Consider the following 19,654-nt stretch of genomic DNA (forward strand, 5'->3'; position numbering starts at 1 on the left):
TAATGCCTTGTGCCTCTGTTTTCTGTTTTGTCTCATTATTATTCTTTCCTTTAAACACTTTCCGCTCCAAAGTTTCCCTAAATAGTTCTATAGCAAACCTAATACTCACCACATCCACCCAGCACACGCTCACAATAGACAGTATTAACAAAGGGGAGGGGGCCTTCCTGGCTAACTGACAGTGTGCCAGCATACAGGAGAAATGAGTGTGTCTTTCAACCTAACATGGGTTCACATACAAAAAGAAAGTTCAGCACTTTACTCCTGCACCAGTATTTAAAAGCATGTATAAGTAACAACAACAGAAACTTTGGCAATGAGTACAGATCTAGTATTTAGCAGTTGAAGTTATTATCTTCATTAACTCAAGAGGTTGAGAGTCATTTACAAGCAACAGCTTCACGGTTAAAGACTAAAAAGCAGAGTGCTTCCCTTTTTTTTAAGGCCTAACAGAATTCATTGCTTTAAGTTTTGACAGCGACTTACCCACAAACTGGATGTTGTTTTAGGAACAGATCAGCCACTTACTGTCATCATTTGTCACTCGTGCCCTGTCTTTGACCAAACTGACGTCAATCAACTCGAGCTGAAACCTTTTGTTGTTCTCAATAAGGTATGAGGCTTCTTCCTGTCTAGCTTTTTCACATGCATCTTCCCTCTCGTGCTTGCAGCCTAAAGAGCAGGTGCAGTGGTGCAGAGCAGCTACCAGAAAAAGCTCGACACACGCAGACAGTCATGTTTCCATCACTTCAGAGGACATCGCAATGACTCACATTCATTTCCTGGAGTCTAACTAAAACCACTACTTACTCTAAATGTTACATAGGAAGTCACCTTAAAATTCTGTGACTTATGTTATGAGGTTTTGTGTTTTGTTCCCCAAATGGGAGGCGAGTCCCCAGAATGTAAACAGATTCATGTCCCCACAACATGAGTAACTCAATTACACACACACACATGCTCACAACACAAAAATGCCATAAAGTGAGGAAGTGACAAGAAATCTTTGTTTCCCCCTCCTCGTCTGCTCTCACACTCTCTCCATTTCCCCACAGTGAGAGAAACGATCGGCTTAAATTTTGCAGTGAAATGCCTTTTTAAAAAAACATGGACGCTGAGCTATTCTCGTCAGGATCAGAGTTTATCAGCAGCTTTGACGGTGTGTTGAGATATGCTAAACGAGCGTCGGGGTGTTTACATTATATCATCTATAAGACTTGGTGACATTTGGTGCTCGCTGTCAGCAGGGAGTGCTGGTAATACTGAAGGGGGTGATTCTCAGAAAGAGGAAACAAGGCTCGTATTAGACTTGTCTGTTATTGTTTTTATTCAAACTGATCCTCCACAGGATCACTTTAAACAATGTCTTCTGGGCTTGTTTCTCTATTATTGTCAGTCGCAGGGGTAAAGAACGACAGTCACCCAAGTTCTTGTTTTGGAGCAGTAAAAAATGCATAAATGCTTGCATTCTGGAGAGGCTGCAAGAGTCTGATGCTGTGCTGGTTTACCTCCCAACAAAAAGCATCTGTGAGGCAATCATGCTGTGGTTTTAACCAAAGTGAAAGAAGATTCTGTGCTTACACAAAAATACAAATACTATAGTGGAGAAATACTGTGTTGCAAGTATTTGTCATTCATGTACATTTCTACTTAAGTTAAAGCTGTAGAATAAAAATTAAACTACTCATTATTCAGAAGATGATATATTATTGGAATATGATAACTGATGCATTAATGTGTCCGTCACTTTAATGCTGGAGCTGGTATAACCACTTTACATAATCTCTTGTGAATTTCCCCTTTATGATCAAAAAAGTTTTGTCTTAATCTATAATACTATACCATCAGTTATGTACTCACTGTATTTTGTATTAAACTTAATCTACAAAATAATTAAAGATATGAAATGAATGCAATGGAATTGTAGTGGAGTAATAAAGTATGTACAAAGCAGTACTCAAGTACAAGTAACTTAGAATTGCACCTCAGTACAGTACTTGAATAAATGTACTTTACACTGCTGGACCACTTTAAACAATTCACATCAACAGTATAATGCATTTTAACTTGGTGCTGTGAGTCTCTTTATGTAACACTCCAAAAAAACAAGCAGTGTGACCTTCAAACAATCACTAGTTATCTGTAATTATTGCAGAATGTAAATGTCATTCAGGTCATTTAATGCACTAATTTCCATAAACAACACAAAGGACATGACCTCAGTGCCCTCAGTGTGACTCTGGCCCTTTGCGTATGAAAATGTTTATCTTGATGGCTAAGGTTACAAACAGGCTGCGGTTCCATTAGATTGAATGATATGTGTAACACTCAGCTATAAAATTACTCTGACTAATGTGAGGCTTGTTATTCTGTTTGCATCAAATGATGAAGAGGAGGTGCAGTGGAATTCAGAATGTAGAAAAACCCATTTTGTTTTTAGCACCTTAGATAGATGCAGCCTTCTTTCTCCCTGACAATCCAGGACATTTCCAGCCATGTGTGGTTCTCATCTGACACAAGCCCCGCTTCACATAGAGCAGCCTCTGTGCGGCGTCTATATAGTGCCAAGGCTTCTGACATTAAAAATCCGCTCATGTTTCTTTCTGGGAACTTTCAAACATCCTTACTCATGTGGGCACAATTGATGTGTGTCTATCTGCAATCACTCGGTGCCGCATCCTCTGCATGTTTCACAATGTCTCGAAAAAGTGTGAGCAATCAATTTTCTCCACTGTCTCAAAGTGGGAGTGCGGATTATTGGCAGCAGGTTCTTTTTCCAACATCACAGATTGCCTTCATGTTGTTCCAACAACAAACTGAACTTCACTGGTTGGCCAGAAACACTCCTGCTCTCCACCAACACAGAGTGCAGGTTGAACTTGGACACTTATCACTCACTGCCTTTGTAAAAATCACATGTTGCCGAGCTTCTTAAGACCCCCAACCCGTGAATCAGTTCTTGTTTCCATAGCAACGTGTCTGGTGCCACCCTCTCGATGTGGTATCCAGTCCACCAGAGCTTTCTAATAACCCTGTTTACTCTACTGAAACGGCTCCACTTTGTCAAACAAGCCTTCGACGGATGATGCTTGTGTCACTGACCTTGGTCACAAATTTGCCAGCAAACTACAAAGAAAGAGGACAACAAGGACAAACAAGGCAAGAAAATGGTTGTGTAATTTAACTGCTTCATTCTAAAACACAAGGTGATGATGGTTGACTGTGTAATCTTTCATTCCATCATATTTCACAGCGGTTGAACATCAGTCACGATCATAAATGAACGGTATAGATGCTATATTCATAGATCTACAGGGATTTGGTGGTTGCAGGAATGCAATATAATAACCTAGTCTGGACAGAAAGAGAACACATTCTATTTGTATGCTGAGCCTTAAAAAACAAGGTAAAATGTCTATCATTAAATTATATTAGCATATGTAGATAGGTGCTATGTATAACTGTATAACTTTATCTCAAGTTGCAGCATCTAAGGCAGAAAAATGAAGCCAATGCAGAAGTGACAAATGCTGAAACACCTTGAATGACCACTAGAAGCTGCCTCCAAAACAAGTCAATCCCCAAAGGCCCTCATGTTAAAATGCACAACTTTACTGCAGAATATCTTTAAAGACTGGTACAAAAACAGTTTTGGTCTCCAGTTAACTTCCTCCTTCATGCCAGCTGTGCAAGCGGGAAAACACCTTAAGCCTTCATTCTATCTAAGAGCCAGCAGGAGTTGACTCCTCTGGCTGCAAAAAAAAAAAAAAAAAAAAAAAAAAGAAATCAGATCATGTAGAAGTCTAGGCAAAAATGACCCCTCTTCTTCTATAATTCGCTGCCTGAGTAAACATTTTACTGATGAGTTTATGGTCTCAATCGCAAATTTCAGGACTTGTTAAATAGAACATGATAAATCAAAGTATGTTTAGAGGTGGGTTTACCTTGTGACTGATGTTTGATCATGATTCATTGTTGATGTATTGGCATGCGGAGTGTCCTTGAGGTCTCAGTCAGATTAACTACTTGCTCAATATGTCTGGTTTCAAAGGACAAAGATGACGACAGCCGACTTTAAAACTCAAGGTTTCAAAACTGTAGTCCACAAACCAATGTGTGATGTCAGAGTCGCCACATCCATCTTTGATATAGACTCTATGTAAAAATTAGTAGTCAAATCACAGAAGGTTCCTCCATGTTGGTATAAAGTCAGTGCTTTACCTACACATAGAGTGTATATCTATGGCTACTAGAGCCAGAAATATGCCAGAAACTGTCAAACAGAGCCAAGTTGTCTGTTTATTTAACACTGAATCCCTTTATACTGGTGATATTAACTGGTTGTCTCAAAAGCCTCATGATTAGAATATTCATATTGTGGCTATTTTGTTTGAGCAGTTTGTTCTTCATTTGTTCCTGTGGCATCTCAGGAACTGAAACTGATCAAAAAGCTGCATAACACACCTGAGTACTGGTTCCAAAAGAAAACGGAGGCGTAAATGTTCTCAGCTGTTGTGATGTTTTAGGTCCTTAATTTGTTAGGACTAAACTGTAACCAGCTCTGAAAAGGAATCAAACAAAACTTGGATCACCAAGTTATTTGCATGATTCACTGCTACATAATCTGATGGGTGTTTCAGCATCTACCAGGTGCCCAGTGTTAAGATATTTTTTATCCATGTTTGTGAGAGATACAGACAGATTCCCTTTGAATCAAAGTCAGTTACAAGAAAATAAAATTATTCTCTCTAAAAGAACTTCATTCATGCAAAGGAGCCAAATATTTTAAAAAGCAAGTCATGTTCTTACCCTTTGTGACATGCGATGTCTTCAATGAGATCCACACTAGTGTTTAAATACATATGAGCAACCAGTCCTATGAACAGAAACTGTCCTCTGTGGTACCTCGATGGAGAAGTGTGTGATATACCTGACGTAGAAGTACAAAGTGAAGAGGAACTGAAGTGTTCTGTCCCTTCCCCCTCAAGTTTCTGCTTAATTTCTTTGGGAAGCCATTGTTTGTAATTCCGCTGTATTTCTTGCTGCATGCATTAATCTGACAATTTAAATGTCACTGTGCAGCGCAGCCTCCCAACACAAAATCAACAAAGCTTTGTCATTTAAACAGATACGTCTTGATCCACACACAAAAAAAGCTGCTACCCTTGAAAAAGAAACACACACAAATTATTAATAACCAGCTTAATGTCTTCCCTGGATATTTCTAACTGAGCCATCTTATGAGCAAATATCAGTCTGGCTTAAACCAAACCCCAATATAATCATAAATGGATCATATCATAACAGCAGGACTGACTGAGAGGCCATAAAAAATAGCTTAAGGTTATTATGGAGGCTTGAGACAATAAACAGAAATGGGATTTTTTTTTCAAAAGCTTTCAGTACGGCTGACTGTACTCTGATTGAAAACATGATTCTGTATTTCAGTGGTTTAAAAACAGTTTCCAGAACGAGACACAATATCATACAAACGAACTGGTTTAGTCTGAGTCTCTTCAAATGTTACAATGAACCAAACAGTGCAATTTTGTAGATGTTTATGTCTTGAATGCAGCTGAAACCGTGAAAAAAAGACTGATGCCATCATGATAGTGCAGTTGCATCCTTTTCTAACACAATAAGACCACACTGCCTAAACATAGAACAGTAGGTTGCTGCCCATGCAGAGATGACTGCAGAGAGATATCAGGTAGCAGCACACATCAACTCGCCTTTCAGCTGCACGAGGAAGCAAATGCTCCCTACAGTAGTGGCTGCGTGGACACATCCACAGTGTATTTCTTTGTGTCAGTCACAGTAACAGTTGATGGAAACCATGTGTGACCCCTGATGCTCTCTGACCCACAACTCCACCATCATGTCACCAGATATGACTTGACCCAAAAGCCGCTTTGCATTAAATGGCTTTGATAAGGGGCCGCACAGAATTCGAATGAGCGATTTTGTGGCATGACTTACATCTCTGTGATCTGGCCGTTTCACCGTATACACAGATATTTCCATATGTCATCTGTGTCTCATTCATTCTTCTGCCTTTCAACCACGACAAATTTTCTTTGTCTCTCTCTTCCACCGCTGATTCCGTCCAGGAGGAATGACCCAGACATGCAACCGATGCTCTCCAGGATTTTCTTTTTTTTTTAAAGATCTGGAGCAGACCACTGGGAGGCTGCTGCCTGCTGCACTCGGCAGATTTCCTCACGGTACCAGAGACAGTCTCCGTCCCTGAGAAACTCAATAATGCATGTAGACAGCAGTGTTTATTCCTGTGTCTCCTAAACTTCAAACTCGGGCCGTGGATCTTGGTAATATGCTCACATGCTCTGTTTATTTCAGGGCTGAAAAATCTGCCGAGCTCTTGTGTCCATCAGAAGTAATGACAATATCAGGGTCTTGAAATTGTCACATCACTGAATGCTAAAGGTCTCTCAGAAACCCTTTAAGACAGGGAAATGTAAAATTATACTCAAAAAATGTGGTTTCTTTTGGACGGTTGCGCTTCACCGCACAGACTGAAGCATGTTCAGGGTTTGGCACTAGAAGACTGACTTTAAGTGCATCCGCTGTTTCTCTGATTTCACCTAAAATCTGAGTTTAAGGCCTGTACCTAAGCAGGACTGGCCACACTAGAGCTATTTAGAAGCCAGTCTTCGCCCAACGTACAACTTACAACTCTCAGCAACGTAGGAGACATATCATTATTTTCAATGGTTAAATAGTTGAAATTAAAATATTAGCATAGCTGGAAGCATAGCTGTTATTTGAAGAATTTCTAACCAGATAATTTAACTTCTTAATGGAAAAATCATATCAGACTCAAGTTATCAGTCAAACTAAATTGTTTCCAAACATATCTTTGAGTAAATCTTTGAGGATTAAAGCTCGTTGTTGCTTACACAACTTTACTTTGTTCTTTATTTTTTGCACCACATTCACTTTGAAGGACCATTGGTGCTCAGGGTAAATGTTTGGTTTAACTGATGACAGTCAGTGAGTCCCACTTCCACGTTAAGTCCAGGACAAGGTTAATGGTTCTCTGGTGTACAGCATCAGGACACAAGCGGAAGTCAGAGCAGAGTTGTATCAAACATGCAGCGTTTTGGGGAAGTCATGGCCGCTTGACTTATTCTGCACCCGCTCAGCAGAGTCTGTGTCCTGTGAAACAGGAAGAGACGGCTGACTTCTGAACTCGGAGAGGATGAGTGTCGTCATCGTTTCTGCTCAACACTTCCACACCTACAAGAGACCGGCCGCCTCACTGCAGCATGAATGAGCAGATTTTTTTTATTTGCTTTCTGCCAGTTACTGAAGTCAAGTCAACCTTCAGCTCGTCTGCTTTTATCATAATTACGGCTGATGTGGGCCGTCACTTTAAGTGTTTAATGGTAAAAGAAAGATAGCGTCCTGATCTACACGATTGAGATCTGATCTGATTTCCCTTCAGGTGAAGCTGCTGCAATCGGCTTAACAGCTTAGCAGCAATTAGATCTGATCAGTGACAAAAGTTGTGCTCTTACTGCAGGCTTTATCAAGTCCATCACATCAGGTTGCAGCAGTTGTTTAGACCTGCAAAGTAATGAAGCCTTGCTTCATTCCAAAACTGACGTCTGAAGTTGTGAAATATATCACTCTCTCAAAGCCGCAAACTGTTTTGACACATGACATTAAAATGATAGATGCAGATGCAGAAACCAGAAGTAACATCTGGCAACATGCACTTTACCTCAGTGACTTTGTGTTTCAGCTCAGGTATATTTTAAAAATCGCTCCGGTTTCACAGTCTCAGGATCAGCTGCTTCGGTGTCACTCTCTATCCTCATAGTTAAAAGCTGCCTTGCCGATTCTTAACCACAAGGTCTAAATCAACTCCTAATAGTGATTGATTTTGGGAAATTTAAAGCCAGGCTCAGTCTCACTCTCGCTATTGATCGTATGCAACCCTGCTACATTTCACATCGGGTTGCATTCCTGCTTTGCTTCTGAATATGTGACACTGAACTGAAGCAGTTGCAAAGCTTTTAAGAGAGTAAATGTGTATTAATGTGGCTGGATCTGATTCAGAAAATGAGTTCATTCTAATGCCCAACACTTGCTCCAGGCATCTTCAATCTTCCCCGCTAAGCCCCCTCCCTCCCTCCCTCCCTCCCTCCCTCCGACCGCCGCCACACTGCGGACAGTGAACTGGGCCAAGTCCAGAGGCTTCTAAGTGGATGGTACTGCTGCACTCTCCCTTTTTGTAATGCATTTTATCTCTGTTTTTCATTCACACTGTTTTGCAAACGTCAGTCTGAGCTATTGGTCCCCAAAGACACATAAGCCTGCATCTCTAGCACCTGGTGCTCAATGGGGCGATTTAAAGCACAAAAAAAAGAAAAGAGGATAACTGTCAAGGTGACAAGAAAAAGAGCAGGTTTTTGAAGAATTTCAAAAACATTGCCCGCCATTATCGGGAGCGATATTTTCAAGTGACAGAAACTGACACTCAGGCCAGCAAGTATGAGCAGTGTGATGCTGTCAGTGATACATGCAAGCCATTCTCCTTTTGCCTTTAATATTCCACATGTATCATCACTAATGGAGTGACTTTGAGTGGTTTTTGAATACTTGCTCTAATGATGTTTCCACAGCACTTCAAGGTGACACTGACAGACATCAGAAGGGCGGCGACGTTACTTAAAGGAATTGCTGGTGATTATTTTCTTCAAATATGACAGCGGAAGCATCAGTATAAAAATGTAAAGCAATCATGACGACTGTCCTCATTCATTTTCTCTCATGTCCATTATATTCAAGCATATTAGCACAATCTGTATCTTATTTACACTTTCAAAGAAGCGTGCCTTTTCCTGCAGAGAGGACCAATCAGCAAAGAGAGTCAGTAAAATGCAGGCTTTGTCTGCATCAGCTCTGCTCTATGGCACCATTATGGTTATATGTGGAGAGCAAGACTTCCTCTAGGATGAAGTATCATCTCCACACATCATCAAATATCTCTAATTCCAAAGAGCGCTGCACCTTCTTTAGACATGTCCTTCAAAAACTGAAAATAAATCTTCTGCCTAATACATTATAAATAAGGCTGGGCGAAAGGGGACGAGGGTTACCGTGATGTTAATTATTCATCAGCTGGTTGCTCCCTTGTCCACTCTCGTACCACTGAAGATGCACGTTGGAGCTGATTTGTTATGATTTAAGTCTGTGTCTGACCTCTGTCTGGAGGTGCGCCACATGTCTGACAGAAAACCGGCATGCTTAAAGTCACGTATCGTGTGACTTCAGCGGTGTGTGGTCGAGTTTCAGTTTGTCTTTGACTGTTTTTTAAAAAAGGTTTTACTTAGTAAAGAAGCAGCTAAAATGCACAAGACATCTTAACTGTAAGTCAAAGCAGAACATGTAACAAATCAACGCATGCAGACATGGTTTTGTATTGTTTTTACTCCGTGAACCGCCCCCTTCAGTTAATGCAAAGAGGAAGTATACTCAGAAAAGCTCCTTCTATAGTATTGTCCATGATAAAACCTCACTTCCTCTTGTAATAAATAGCACAATCTAAAACTGATTTGCTCAGGTACAAATTTCAGTGCTATTGTTCCTACAGTAACCTACGTGCTGCTCTGCTACAGTCAAAAGAAGGCACCATAACTCCCGCTATTGTTTGACATGTTATTTGCCATGACATCAACGCTGTGTGTTGGCAGAGCACTGCCACTTCCGGTGTATCTGAAAATACACCCTGCAGAAGACCCTGAATGTGACGGAGAGACTTCGGGCCTCGATGTGAGAGATGTTTTGAGAGTGTGTGTGTCTTTGCTGACTCTATGAAACAGCATCCAGGCCTTATAGATGTGGCACACTGTCTACACAGCGACAGGAAGAGCAGCTGTCCCTCTGTGTGTGTGTGTGTGTGTGTGTGTGTGTGTGTGTGTGTGTGTGTGTGTGTGTGTGTGTGTGTGTGTGTGTGAGAGCAAGACAGGGAAAGGAACTGACCCTCAGCTTCATGACTGTATCTATTATGTTGAGCTCAACGGTTCACTGTTAGCCCTGCGTCATGTGTGCAACCAGCTCCAAGGCAGAGGAAAAGAGATTGCTCAATATTGCTTGAATAGCAATCTGAAGTCCACCTCGTCTACTATGAGAGGAAGACACACCGCTGACCTCCTGTGCTTTCTCACTGTCCCTGCTGTCCACTGAAATGTAGCCGAGCCTAAAGTCTCTGCTTATGGGAGCAAATAGAGCCAAAAGCTCAGTCGGTGTTGCTCAAGAGTTCTGGGTTAATCAGCAGGGAAGGGCCATGTCTAAATGGTTGCCACCAAACCTACAAACTAGACTAGGCCTGCACAATATTGGTGGGGAAAAAAGCAGTATTTTGATTGAATTTTCACCAGATAACATTTGTACAGATTTAATCCCTCTAGAATGATTTTGTAAAGGAATCCATTTCTGCATAGAAAATTAAAAATAACTGTATAAAATGTATTTGCAACCTTTCTAATATGGTGTAAGAATGGCAAAGGCAATCGATAATAATATTTTTGGCTTTACTAGGTATTCACATGAGGGTTTGCACTCACCTCATAGTGCTTTGTGGTGCTAATTTAAATAATCAAACATATCAGTCGTGCTGAATTGTGTGGTGGCAACAAAGCTGCAAACAAAGTTATTTTCAGTCAACATAATTTTTTCTGTAGCTACATTTTTTCATATAGCTGATTATGTATTTCTTTTTTGCAACAAAATCTTTCTTTTGCATGTCAAAAAACTCATTGTCTTGTGACTAAAAGTTTTTCAAAAATCTCAGTGTATCCAAGAACTGGTAAATCTGACTTCTTTTGGAGGTTAGCCATAGAAAATGAGAACTATGTGAGTTTTCTTTGAGTATCAAGCAGCAGGCGAAGTTGTAGCCTGATATGTTTGAGGTAATTTGCGTTACTTCACATCACACTTCCCGTGATGGGGCTATTTTACTCACTGTGATGGAAATGCTGAAACGATATATATTATGCAGCCTTGATGTCCACTGTGATCTCAATAACCATCATTATTTGGAGAAATAGACCAATGCCTCTTGTTGACTTTCACAGCACAGACATCTGTAAAGTCTCCCATCAGGTGATTCTTTCTGTCTTTGTAGCCCACACACCTTTCACGCAGAAGTCAAGGTCTATCCATGTTGGAGAGGAGATCACAGCTGTTACTACAAGAGAACACTGTGTATGTGGTGTTTCATGTTTGTGTGTATCCCCCACCCCCCTCCTTCTTGCAATTTTTACTTGTGATTTTTTTATGGTAAAACATCCAAATATTGTATGAAATCTGCAAATATGAACACCATCATATGTAAATCTATGTAAGACAGTTTTTTAAATAATGGGGAGGGAATGTGCAGCAATAAAGTTGAGTTGGATTCACTGCAACCACTTCGAAAGCAAATCAGAATTTCATCTTGAAGCTACCGGTTATAAATAATCTAAAATTCAAAAATCATCAACAAGCTATTTTCAGGGATTCCATTCTACATCTGAACTTATTTCTTGCTGCAGTTTGCAGCTTCTCCTCTGCCTGCTGACCTTGTGTCATTTACACCAGCAGCTCTGCACCTTCTGACCTACATAAAAACAGCAGCTCACGCACCGATATGCTAACCATGCTGACGCAGACAGCGGCTGATCCAGCTTCTCCATGATGCTGTTTGTACATATTATGGTCATAAAAGGGAGCAGGTTCAGTATATCTGTGGCTTTACACTTGCAAGTAAAAACACAAGGAGGCCACTAATATGCATTCTGTGAACTCCTTGTGTGCATTAATGCCTGCATGCTGATTCACTGAGCCAGTACAGACAACCTACTCAAAAGTAAAGTTTATCAGTGTTCGCCTGGAGCAACGTCACTGTTCCTGCTATGAATGCTCTCGTCAGTATGAAGTTGACACATAACCTCTGTAATTGCGAGGCACATATTTGTGCCACATGAATAAAAATGACCAAGAATAAGGCGAATGGAGGCAAGTTTAAACTGAAAGCAAATGTGAGACACCAGTCCAGCCCTGATCTCTTCTGTGCCATCTCTCAGTCAGTTTCCTGTATGTGGTCACCGTTTGGCCCCATACGGGTAAAACAGACAACACATGCAGTGGCAGGTAGCTGCTCTCACTTCTTCATTCGTGATGCCTTTAACATGTACATGAAACAGTTGATGAAGCAACTTCCCCTACTCATAGTTGTGTCAGAACAAAGAGGCTCTTCAGTCTGAAATAAATACAGCGATGATGTGTAACATTTTGCGCATTATCCCCAGAATAGAATACTTCACGAGGGTATTTTTACACTCCTATCGGCGCTGAGATGTTTTCTGCCTTTTTGATCTTCATCTACCAAGTATGGCGATGGAGTGACGTGGTGCGAGCCTGAATTGTTGGTCCTGGTCGGCTTTCAGTGGCTCTGAATACCCTTGAGTGCACTTCTCCTGTAATAGCAATGAGAACAATGAGAAGGAGCCACCGCACTGCTTAATGGTTTAACGTATGTATGACATAACAGAGAGGGACACTGTGATTAAGGACAATAAGCTGGAATATATTTCTGGAAGGGGGCATTTTGCAACGTGGCCAAAGTTGAGAGGTTTTTATAAATGTTTTTATGTGGGTCGTACTCACAGCAGATGCTTACATAAATATGTCTCATGAAGATAGCAGCTTCCACATATTTTAGGACTATTACATCAGGGTTTTGTTGTTACACATGCCTGGCTCAGTTACGATCTCTCTGTGCATTGAAAGCCAAATAGTTATCAAACCAATTACAACATCATTTATTTAAATAGGCTTGAAACCTCGTTCACCAAAAACAATTAAGTTCTTTGTACATGAAGGACCTATTTCTATGTTCATCCTTGATTTCACACTGGCACAGCTGATAGATTTTATGAGCGGCTTCAGAAGTAATATTAATGACTATTATTCTCATGTGTAATTTGGAAAATACAACAAAATTGTCTTGTGCAGACAGTGGATGCTGCAAAATCACTGGGGGACTTTTAAAAAGTCTTTGAATGCATTTTTTTAAAAGACAATTGTGGCTTCATCTAGGGAATCGACTCCCCAAATGACAAAAATCTCACAGAATATTGTCATACTAATTTATCTGAACTGCGCAGCCCTACTTTAGCTGACACTCTGAATCCTGAGTCATTCGCTGACATTTTTCAATTTTTTATGCTCTTTGCTGAGTACTACCGGATGGTTACAAAAGAGCAGCAGCCTCGGACTAAACCAGCGAGCTCTGATCTTCCATCAGGATCACTGGTCAGCAGGGGACAGGTGACAACAGAGAGCACGAGCTAAGAGGATCCACCCAGTGGCTTACACTGCCGGCATCCTGCCATCCGATGAGGGGAAGGCTCCGCCTGTCCAACTGCCTGCCTCACTGAGCCCCTACTGGGAGCCTGCCGGGGTGTAGCCATGCAAAATGGCTCCAAATGAGAGGGATGATATGATGCTGACTCAGACCAGCACAAAATCTGCCTGGTAACCTCACGACATGCTCATCTAAATCTCACTGAACGGCTGCAGGATCAGATCAAAGTCAGTTTACTCAAATCTATGCTACGTTTTGGACAACTTTTGTTTAAATATGCATACATGGTTTCTCTTGTATGGCGCAGGTACAATCAGATCAACACTTTAATCATATTATTAAGTGAATATTTCTGATTGCTTACTGTTTGTAGGAGTTTCAATCATGAAAAGAACGAGAGCTAAAGTTTAAACCCTGGCAGACAAACAGCTTTAGAGGATATTAGCTGGATCTACTGGCAGCATGGATTCTGGTATCAGAGGTTATGGTTGGTATAAACAGTGACTGAGGGAGCACAGGATTGTTTTGTGCCATCGCCAGTAAGAAACAATGCGAGCTGACAGCTTAATCTAAATCCACATGACATTCACATGTGCACAGCCCAGCTCTCCTGGTTCTTGTTTGGTGCAGGAAATAAAAAAGTGGGCCGATCGATTCAAGACTGCTCCCTTCCTACTCTACCTGGAGTCCCACAGAGGAAAGCCTCCTGAGGGAAAAGACACCCCTGGGTTGGTGAACGTTCGCATCATAAAGCAGAGCGTTCATGTTGAGGCTATTCTTTCTGTTTTCAAAAATTTAAAGGAGACTTTTTGGTTCTATATAACATCCAGACAGAAACTGCATAAAGACTGACTGTCAAGTTTAATCAGACTCCAAACTGGAGCTGAAACAATTTGTCAATTAATAAACTGCAGCAATTTTATTCACTGAATAATCAATTAAAGTTGCTCTAAGTCATTGATCAAACCCATAAAAGTCCCTGTGTTATAACAGCTCAGATGTAATTCTCCGCCTTTGCTTCAGCTAGAACGTGAGGATCTATAAATCTCCACCTCTGCTTCCACTCATTCCTCAACTACTTACTGCAGCTTCAGCACACCAGCTCACCTACAACTCTGCTCAAACACTGCAAAACTACTCCACACTACACAATGACAGGTTCTTCTACTGAAGCCATATATAAAGGGTTTGGAAGCAGAGTGGTCTAACCCACTTTCTGTAGTTTTTGAGACGTTTAATGTTTTCAAGAATGGTCTAACATCCGAAGCGCCACTGCAACGCTGTATTTGGGTTGTGGTTTAGACCACTTTGCCACTAAAATCTAGACATAAAGTATTACAGAAATGATATAAAACTCAGTTCAGATTTCACTCTGCTTCTAACCTCCTCATATATTTGGGACAGGAAGTGATCCTGAAGTAGAATAATGATTCAGAAAGTCTCAGTTTGTTGCTGACAGGTTTGGTTTCTTAGATTTGTTATGTATGAAACCCTGGAAGTCTGAATCCGTGTTTTTGAGACTGTCACTGCAGCTTCAAGGTGGAAATACTCCACCATGGCACTGACTGCTTATTGCACTCACGTCTCATGAACATGTTAACAAGGTGAAAACTTAATTTACACTGGAGAGGGCCTTCAAGCGATGTCATAATGTCCTAATTTTCTTTTTTGGTTTGGCCAGATGAAGCAAGCAATTTGAATACATCAGTACTCTACGTTTCTCATTATTTTCTGACATATATAAGCTAAACAACTAATTAACTGAAAAAAATAGCCCACAGATTCATCAATCACTTGTCGCAGCGCTAACGCAAATGCCTCTTTTATCTCTCTCATCATCACTCGCATACAAAGCTCTAACTCTTAAGTAATAGCAGACAGACGTGTAACTGTTGGACGTGATTTGATTATGGAAAGTAATGAAAACCGACTGCCGCTAATTGCGACACTGCTTTACCAGTAGAATGAATTTCCATTAGGTTCACCTAGAAAACATGTTTGCAGGAGAGAAGGAAATTAATGAAGTGGTTTTGTTTGGCTCCCCCACCCCCAAAAAAACTATTCTTTGAAAACTGAAAGAAAACTATGGAGTATAAAGGTTTCAGTTATTCTGGTATTAGCATTCTTTTCAAGTACATGTTGGTTCTGTGCACCTGCTCTCTCAAAAAACACACTGCTTCTTTTTAGTTACATTGTTCCGGCAAGGCCACAGCCTGAGGGTTCTACTGTTTTGATATATACTGTAAAAGCAGCGCAGTGGATGGAAGCAGAACAAAAGTCGACAGCAGCTGAGTTGGATGATCAGGCTGCATACTGTGAGCACCATTATGTCAGTGCGCTTCATGCGGATACACTCATCATTCGCCATAACGACTAATTGTCAGCTGGATTTTCATACACACACCGAAACTGTCCACTTAAAGTTGACCCTGATGAGAAACCTCACATCCTCCCGGTGCACAAACACAACGCTGTTAAGTCGCATCCAGTTATCATCACACATCCGTCCTTCCATCCTGCCAGGTCAAACTGCATGTTATCATTTGGAATGCTAATACCAACCACAGTGAATACCACACTGGATGAGGAATCATGGAGCTCAATGTAAATTAAATGGTCCATCCTTTGAGTGCACTGGCTTATGTAAGCTGCTACTGCTGCTGCTCGTCTTCCCCCCCGCTCAGCCCTTCATCCCCTGCTTTTCTTTGCCTCCAGCAGCCTATCCAGCCCCTGAAACCCAAACGTCTCGTAAACACACAGCCCCATCTTAAATGAGAGAGCACGGGGGGTGGCGGTGGTGGTGGTGAGGAGGGTGAGGAGAGGATGGGGAGCCTGACTCCCTCATTTTCTCTGCCACCTTGAAAACAACACCCCAATTCCGGTTGTGGTTCTCCATTCCATCATTGTCTGTGCACATCACACAATCCTCTTTATCCTCTCAAATCCCAGCACGCTGCAGATTGATGGCTTTTTTTTTTTTGCAGTCTTTGAAAATTATGTATCAGGAATAAATCCTGATCCTCTTTTTGTTCCTGCATCTTCTTTCTTTCTGTGTCTCTTTCATTCTCTCTGAGTGTCCCTCCATCTATCCATCCCCTCCTCTCCCCTCCTCCCTCCTCCTCCCTCCTCCTCCACCTTGCCCTCATCTCTGAGTCCTGCAGCCACGAGTGCTCTACGGCAAGGTTTCGCAGTGCCTTCTTGACAATGTCATAGCACAGTTTTTTAAGACAATCTCGCCTCGTTGGAGAGCTCACAATGGAGGGAGACAGGAAAGATGATGAGGAGGGAGAGGGGGGTTAGTGTCGGGAGAGGAGGAGGAGGGGAGGAGGGCAGGCCTGGGATGAAATGCGACAAAGGTTGCGAGCTGGATTGAAACCTACAATGTCGTGTGTAAATGCTATATCCAGGGCGCCTTAGCTGACTGGAGAAAATGCATTTTTAAGGACGTGACAACAGCACAATGGGCAGAGAGGCAGAGGGAGGACAAGCTACATGATGTGATAATGCCAAGCCATTATTTCATATCCTCTCTCGCTCTCATACATTGTCTCTGCCTGGATTGTATGACTATAAGAGCATATGCATGCCTGTAGAGAGGTATGTGGCACAACACGGGGTGCAGATCCATCCATCTGAATTCATTACCATCAGAAAGAGGGACACGGGGAGGCTGGAATGTGAATTCTCAGTACAATAAGAAAAGCCTTACCTCCACATTTCAGTTCTGCTCGACCCTGCCTTGTTTCATCCTGTTCCTCTCTGCCGACTCCCTCCCCTTCTCTCCCCATGACAGCATTTTTCTGCTATCTATCTCCCCGGTGAGGCTCTTTTCTCCTCCTCCTTCAGTTCCTCCTGTCTGATGTTCTCTTCCTCTCTCCAAAAATAAAATAAAGCCACACGGCGCACGCACACTTCCCGATCTGTGTGTCTACCGGCTCCTCTATTCTGTTGTTAAAGTCAAGAGGCAGGTTGATTTGTGCTGTCCTCCTCCCTCTTTCTCCCTCTCGCGCTGATTCTATTCCATTCACATCACACTAAAGCCAACCCCCTCTTTCTCCTCCTCCTCCTCTCTCTCTCATATAGAGCTTCACCCAGCCTCTCTCTCTCTCTCTCTCTCCTCCCCCCTCCTCATCTCCTTGTCAGAGAGGTTGAAGCAGCAACGGACGGACAGCAGAGAGTAGAGCTCTCTGTGTCACACACTGAAACCTACAGACTTCCTTTGCCGTTGATTTAACCGCTCGCTGAATGAAATCCTCAAGATCCTGCCGTAACAACATGACAGCAGAAATGTGGCAGATTAGACGCTGATGCAATGTTGTATCAAAATCCTACAATTTCCCCACCTCTCTTTTTTTTTTTTTTTGCTAATTACTGATGGAAACAGGCGCCTGTGACATCAAACACATTCATCTGAAGCTTCATTCTTCGGTGCCAAAACCGACATTTCTGCACAAGAGAGATAAAGACACAAAAGCTCGGGGGCAAAGGTGAAAATGGCAGCAATATACGTGTGTGTGTGTGTGTGTGTGTGACAGAGTGTTTATTTGTAGAGACCTCTGTGTACTCCCCAAACGTAGTCAGTGTGGGTCGAGATCATAACAAACAGTCAACCTGCTTAAGAACAATGAGAGCACGGGAGTGTAAAAACACAGCTCTGCTTCTGCTTCCCCACTTTTTAAGCCCCACATACCTGTGAATCTGACCGAACCATTCAGTGATGCTCAGGAGAGGCCCAAGACGAATCATGCTGCTTAGCCTAGACCGCGTCCGGCACCATCCCCCTAATTACTGCACCGAGTTTGCCGTCCTGGCCGTACCATATGGCCGTGTGTGCTACGAGGTCAGCGGCTCGGGTCTGGGGCTGGGGGGCAGGGAGGGGAGAGGCCTGCGTTGATGGCAGCGTGTGCCTTGTGGAGATAAGAGAAACAGAAACGGAGGCAGGAGTTGATAGTAGTTACAGCAGTTTTCTTACAAACAAACTCTCTGTGGGTTCATCTGTGGCGTGGAGGTGTTCTGGGAGTCGGCTGCATCAGTCAGTGTCTGTTTTAACCAGCTCATGGATAAGCCAATAACAAATGTCTAAATTATTCACTACCTCACACACGGATGAGCTAGGAAGGTCAGTCACTCATATGTGAAAAAATGGTGGTTTATTTTTCCTGCAACAATGCGGAATGAATGAATATCAAACAGTATGAACTTAATAATTTTAGATCCTAATTTTTCAACACACTAGAATACACTGTAGTCTAAAAAAAACTGGTCTTTACATTCTATTAGACCTGTAACCAATGATCAGTTTCATTGTCGATTAATCTGTGGGTTATTTTCTGAGTTAATCTATTGGTTGTTAGGTCTATAAAATGTCAGAAAATGGTGAAAGATCTCTGTTGGTGTTTCCCAAAGCTTGAAATAACATCCTCAAATGTCGTGCTTAGTTCACAACCCAAAGATACTCAGTTAACCAACATCAAGGGTGAAAAAATTGAAAGCATTCACATTTATGAAGCTGGAATCAGAATATTTAGACTGTTTTTAGTTAGAAAAAATACTCAAGATAATTAATAAAACTGTTGGCAATTAATTTCACAGATGATAACTGCTCAGCAGCTCTACATCCTTGTGTACAAAAATATATAAATATATATATTTCAGTTTTGGAGCATGCTTTAGTTTGGTGTGAATCGACTAAATAGAACCTCAACACTCAGTGCTGCAGTGACACCATGTGGAAACTCACCATCAAGAACAAGAAGTGTCCTGTTCTGCTCACAGCTCTGCAGAAAAACATCTATATTTCCTAAAAGTTTTGTACCTCTTGGAACACAAGTCTGCGATGTGAAATAATAATGATAACAAATGATGGACTCTCTTCAGCCATACTTAATAAAGACCTAAACTGATTCTTAAAATTCAACCAGAAAGCTGGGTGCTTTTGAGTTTTTGTGCATTAACCATCCTGTTGTCTTTATTGACGGGCTCCAAAAAATATTGTTTCCTTGTCTGAAAAAAAAAACCCAAAAATTCGGCAAAAAATTCCTCAAATTTCAGAAAATTTGCAAAACCTTCAGGAAGAAAATTCCAATAATTCCTTAAATGTTTTATTTTTTTTTTAAAAATCCCCCAAATTTGGCAAGAAAATTCTTGTAAATATTTTGAAAAAATGAGTAAAAACCTTCCCAAAAAATCCTAAAAATATCTAAAGTGATTACATATATATATCAGTAAAACTTCTAATATATATATAGCGAAATTAACTGGATTTTGCTAGATTTTTAT

The 19,654-nt window shown here is 41.4% G+C and overlaps 1 protein-coding gene across 4 annotated transcripts in view; it reads right to left on the reverse strand.

The window, feature by feature from the left end:
- zmp:0000001168 (signal-induced proliferation-associated 1-like protein 1) overlaps positions 1–18,210 on the reverse strand; it is a 39,482-nt gene extending 21,272 nt beyond the window's left edge. For 2 of the 4 annotated variants that reach the window (XM_023280184.3, XM_023280190.3), the window contains exon 1: positions 17,085–17,390. The gene's annotated coding sequence lies outside the window, so the exon portion shown is untranslated. Of the gene's footprint in view, positions 1–486; positions 601–17,084; positions 17,391–18,065 lie in introns of those variants that run through there. The other 2 variants (XM_023280186.3, XM_023280185.3) reach the window with 2 other exon arrangements.
- Positions 18,211–19,654: the final 1,444 nt, after the last annotated feature.

This window comes from Amphiprion ocellaris, chromosome 14, assembly GCF_022539595.1.
Source record: "Amphiprion ocellaris isolate individual 3 ecotype Okinawa chromosome 14, ASM2253959v1, whole genome shotgun sequence".
NCBI lineage: Eukaryota > Metazoa > Chordata > Actinopteri > Pomacentridae > Amphiprion > Amphiprion ocellaris.